Genomic DNA, 6,000 nt, shown 5'->3' with positions numbered 1-6,000 from the left:
CAGGCTAGAATGCAATGGCATGCAATCTTGGCTCACCGCAACCTCTGCCTGACGGGTTCAAGCGATTCTCCTGCCTCAGCCTCCCAAGTAGCTGGGATTACAGGCATGTGCCACCACACTCAGCTAATTTTGTATTTTTAGTAGAGATGGGGTTTCTCCATGTTGGTCAGGCTGGTCTTGAACTCCTGACCTTAGGTGATCCACCCGCCTAGGCCTCCCAAAGTGCTGGGATTACAAGCATGAGCCACCACGCCCGGCCCAGATTATTATTTAAAAATAATTATTATTATAATGTGCCAGGGTGTAGTTATCATTATGGCTCTTGTGTTTGTGGTTTACTTAGCTTTTGGATTTATGGGTTTACAGTTTTCATGAAATTTGGAAAGTTTCCTACCATTTTTTTCAAATATTTCTTCTTTCCTCCATCTCCTTAACTTTGGAGACTAGTGATACACATATTAAGTTGCTTAAAGTTGTCCCACAATACAATGATGCTATGTTCACTTTTTAAACTTCTATATGTGTTTTTCACTTCGAATAGTTTCCATTGTTTTATGTTTTAAAACTCATTAAACTTTTCCTTTGCAGTGTCTGATCTACCATTAATTAATCCCATCCAGGGCATTTTTTATTTCAGACATTGTATTTTTATCTCTAGAAACTTGATTTGGGTCTTTTTTATACCTTGCCTGTGTCTACTTAATGTCTTGAACACAAGGGATACTGTTGCATTAACTTTTAATGTCCTCTTCTGCTAATTCTAACGTCTGTGTCAGTGCTGGTTCAGTTTCAGTTATTTATTTTCCTCCTCACTATGGGTTATATTTTCCTGCTTTTTCATGCCTAGTAATTTATTATTTATTTATGTATTTATTCATTTATTTATTTTTGAGACAGAGCCTCGCTCTGTCGCCCAGGCTAGAGTGCACTGGTGCGATCTCGGCTCACCGCAAGTTCCGCCTCCTGGGTTCAAGCAATTCTCCTGCCTCAGCCTCCTAAGTAGTTGGGACTATAGGCACATGCCACCATGCCCACCTTATTTTTTGTATTTTTAGTAGAGACGAGGTTTCACCATGTTAGCCAGGATGGTCTCAATCTCCTGACCTTGTGATCCACTCACCTCGGCCTCCCAAAGTGCTGGGATTACAGGTGTGAGCCACTGCACCCGGCCCATGCCTAGTAATTATTTATTGACTGCCAGACATTAAGAATTTTATCTTGTTTTGGAGCTGGATATTTTTGTATACTTATAACTATTTCTTGAGCCTGATTCTGGGAAGCAGCTAAGTTACTTGTAAAGAGTTTGATCCCTCGGGTCTGGTTTTTAAGATTTGTTAGACAGCACCAATATCTTTTAATCCAGAGCTGATTATTTCTCATTACAGAAGCAAACCTTCCTGGGTATTCTTCTAACACCCTGTGAGTTGTAAAATTTTCCATTGTGGCTGATAGGAATAGGCACTATTCCCAGCCCAGTGTTAGCACTGGGCAGTATTACCTCTAATCCTTTTGAATGGTTCTTTCCTCAGCCTCCAATAATGTCATCACAAATATGTGCTGATCAGTACTCTGCTGCATGCTAGAGGGTGATCCTCTGCAGACCTCTAGAGTTCAATCTCTGTGCAGATCTGTCTCGTCTGATATTCTGTCTTATGAACTCTAGGCATCTTCTGTCTCCCAGATCCTGCAATCCATTTCCTCAGTTCAGAGTTGACCTGCTTTCCCCTTCCCTGTGCTGGAGACTGGAAACTTTCTCAAGGCAATAATCTGAAGCAATTATATGGCTTGGCTCATGTTTTACCTATCTCTCTTGAATTACTGTCATTAGCTGCCTGATGTCCAGTTTCTCAAAAACAGCTTTTTCATTGATTTTGCCCATTCGTTGGGTTTTTTCAAAGGGATAGAGTAATTCCAGTCCCTGTACTCCATCTTTTCTCTCATATTTTAAAAATGTGCTTTTCACATTTTAGCTAATTAGAGGAATTTCTCCATAGTCACATTGGTCTTTTTTAGATGCCTCCCACTTGTCTTCCTCCTTTACAGTAAAACATTTGTGCAAATGCTCATTCTAACATTTACTCTAACTTCGTTGTAAATCTCAGTATTATACCCCTCAACCATCTTCGGTTTAGATTCACGGGCATTTTGGCAGTATTTACTGTCCTCTGAATTTTCATTTGCTTGACCACATATCCTTGTAGTCAGGCAGGGCCACATGACTAGCTCTAATGAATAGGCTATGAATGGAAGTGACATTGTTGCTTTTGGGTCAAAGAGTTTCAAAAAAAGAGTAAGTTCTCCATTCACTCCCTCTGCTGTTAAAGGGAAGGCTAAAATCACAAGTTCAGATAGCAGTATCAAGCAATTTTGGACATTCCCTCAATCTGAGTCCTAGAGTAGAGCTCCCTACCAACCTGCCATTCAACATGTAGTGTAACTATGAATAAACATTTGTTGTGTGAAAATCACTGAGATTTGGGGATTAATGTGTTAACCTGCTTCATCTGATGAACGCATTCCAAAATAGCACGCATATTTTCTACAAATACATTTTCTTAATATTTAAATTGTAGTAACAATATTTCAGACAAATCTCAACCACTTGGAAATAGCAATAATTTCTTAAAACCTCTCCAAAATAACTTTGGAGCAAAGAAAACAATGTTATTACTAACTATTTAGAAAATAGAGTAGTCCCCCACCCCACCTTATTTATAGTTGTACATGGTTTCAGCTACCCACAGTCAACCTAAGTCTGAAAATATTAAATGAAAAATCTCAGAAATAGACAATGAATGTTACAAATTGTGCACCATTCTGAGCAGTGTGATGAAATCCTGGACCATCTCACTAAGTCCTGCCCAGGATGTGAATCATCCTTTGTCTGGAACATCCACACTGTAGGCGCTACCTGCCCATTAGTTACTTAGTAGCCCTCTCAGTTATCAGATTGACTGTTTCAGTATTGCAGTGTTGTGTTCAAGTAACCTTTATTTTACTTAATACTGGCTCCGATACAAGAGTAGTGATGCTAACATATTGCTATAATGGTTCTATTATTAGTTATTGTTGTTAATCTCTTACTGTGCCTAATTTATAAATTAAAGTTTATCCTAGGCATGTATACAAAAAAAAGCATAGTATATATATGTTCAGTATATATAAGGTGTAGCTATATATGGTTTGGTACTGTCTGCAGTTTTAGGCATCACTAGGGGTTTTGGGACATATCCCCCGCAGATAAGGGAATGCGGCTGTAATGACAATGAGGACACTTCATATAATAAATATGGGATGCTGCAAGATCTGTATGCAAAAGATTAATGTGGCTGATTGAATTTAATACCAGAAAATGCACCAAGACCAAATAGAGCTTATTCCAAGTATGACTTAATGTTAGGACATCTACTAATATAAAACATTTACACCAAAAGCTTAAAGAAGAAAAATAATCTCCGCAGATGCTAAAAAGAAGGTTTGATCTGTTTTTCTTTCTAAAAAAAAAGACTCTTAGCAAGTAAGGACTAGGAAGGTACTTCTTTAAAATTATAATGAAAGTGTATCTCAAACGAACTACCAATATCATGCTTTAATGGCTAAACACAGAGCTTTGTCATTTGCAGTAATGAGAAGACAAACACTTCCTCTATCAGCAGTCTTATTTACAATTTTTCCTGTGAATTTTGCTTTGGCCAATATAAGACAATAAAAAGTAAAGAAGCAAAACTGTCATCATTTGGATCATCTGTTACCTAGAAAACTCAAAAGAGTCATCTGAAAACATTTTACAAGCAATAAAAAGTTCAAGAATGTGACTATAAATAAATACAAATTAGATTTTTATATGGCAGAGAAGTCTGACTTTGAGCAACAAAGGCAAATTGCCAGATAACATACAAACAGACTTCTGGGACAGCATTTATTGAGGAGACTCATAGAGACTGAAGCGGTAGCATGACGGCTGAGTTTTATGTTGCACTATCACATTCTGAAAAAGCACATAGAGATTTAGCTTGGCCAGGAGTCAACACTAGGTGAGGTATCGTGGCCCTAGGGAAAGACCAGTTGCTCACCAAGCATGATCAAGATTATGACAGAAAGACTATTCTTCATCCCTTTGCTATCACCTCAGTATTCATGGGTTGAGGAGCATCAGTCCTTCCGTTGATATTTTTGGGGACTATGACAGAGTCTATTTCCAAGAAATTGTTAACAGGAACATTTCTGATTCCATATGTTCTTCTAGAAACTTAACATACCTCATCAAGTGTAGAGTCCTGAACTACACTGTATTTGTGACTTCTCCAACCAATAGAATACAGACGGAGTACTGCCATGTGATTTTCAAGGCTAGTTCATAAATAGAACACAGCTTCCATCTGGCTCTTCCTTTTTGGGAGGCTTGCATTGGGGAAACCAGCCATCAGGCTGTGAGGAAACCTAGACTAGCCCATGTGGAGAGACGACATGTAAAGGCCAATGTAGAGAAGAACTCAGGCCCCTTAGCTAACTGCAAATGTGAACTGCCACGCATGAAAGTTAATGAGGTTTCAGATGATTTCAGTTTCCAGCCTTTGAGTCTTCCAGCTTAGCACCAGGCGTCAAAGAGCAGACAGAAGCTATGTCCTACCGAAATTCCTGGTTCATGGGCGTAATAAATGGTTGTTTTATGTCACTAAGTGTTGGGGTTAATTTGTTATGCAATCATAGAAACTGGAACCGAGACACAAGTTTAAGTCTTGCATTTGTAGCTTATATTACCAGTGGCCTGATCCGCCACCTCAATATTATGCCAGGATTGATTTTAATGCTTGGCTTTATCCAAGTTCCATGGAGTTCTGCAGAAGACCAATCCTCTTACAGTCAGACTGCAGGAGAACAGTCAAATTAACCTTTGCTTCTGAACCAAATAGAAAATATAATGGAAAAGATTACATTCATAAAAAGAGCCAACAAAATATCTGGGATTAACAAGAAATGTATAGGACCTAGATAAAGAAAGTGAATTTTTTTTTTCTGAAGAACATAAAAGAAGGCTGGTCTAGAAGGAAATGTTCAATATTGAAAATATGTCAGTTTTCACATATTAATATATAGGATTAATGAGATTCTAATGAAAAATTAAAAGATTTTTTAAAAATTATACTTTAAGTCATAGGATGCATGTGCAGAATGTGCAGGTTTGTTACATAGGTATACATGTGCCATGGTGGTTTGCTGCACCCATCAACCCGTCATCTAGGTTTTAAGCCCCTCATGCATTAGGTATTTCTCCTAATACCCTCCCTTCCCTTGCTCCCTACCCACCGACAGGCCCCGGTGCGTGATGTTTCCCTCCCTGTGTCCATGTGTTCTCATTGTTCAACTCCCACTTATGAGTGGGAACATGAGGTGTTTGGTTTTCTGTTCTTGTGTTAGTTTGCTGAGAATAATGGTTTCCACTTACATATTAATTGTAAAATTCATCTGGAAAAATAAAAAGATTTTATAAAATTTTTGGAAAAGATTCAGAGTTCAATCAGGACACAGAAACAAAACAATAATTTAAACAACAAAAGTTTAATACTAAGAATTATTAGTCCAGGCACAGTGGTTTCTGCGTGTAATCTCAGTCAGTACTTTAGGAGGCTGAGGTGGAAGGACTGCTTGAGGCCAGGAGTTCCAGACCAACCTGGGCAACATAGTGAGACCTCATCTCTAGAAAAAAAAAAAAATGTTTTTTAATTATCTGGGTGTGGTAACATGTGCCTGTGGTCGCAGCTACTCAGGAGGTTGAGGTGGGAGGATCACTTGAGCTCAGGAGGTTGAGGCTACAGTGAACTGTGATCATGCCACTGCACTCCAGCCTTGACGAGAGTGAGAACCTGTCTCACAAAAGTTACAACAACAACAAAAAGAATTATTAACCATAAAGGGGGATTGGAGTAATGAGGGGTTAGCTAGTAAGAAGTAAAGCAAGCTAGATAATATAAGAATAGTATACATAGGACAGGCGCTGTG

Source organism: Chlorocebus sabaeus, chromosome 11, assembly GCF_047675955.1.
Source record: "Chlorocebus sabaeus isolate Y175 chromosome 11, mChlSab1.0.hap1, whole genome shotgun sequence".
In the NCBI taxonomy this organism is placed as follows: Eukaryota; Metazoa; Chordata; class Mammalia; order Primates; family Cercopithecidae; genus Chlorocebus; species Chlorocebus sabaeus.
This window is presented reverse-complemented; position numbering follows the sequence as displayed.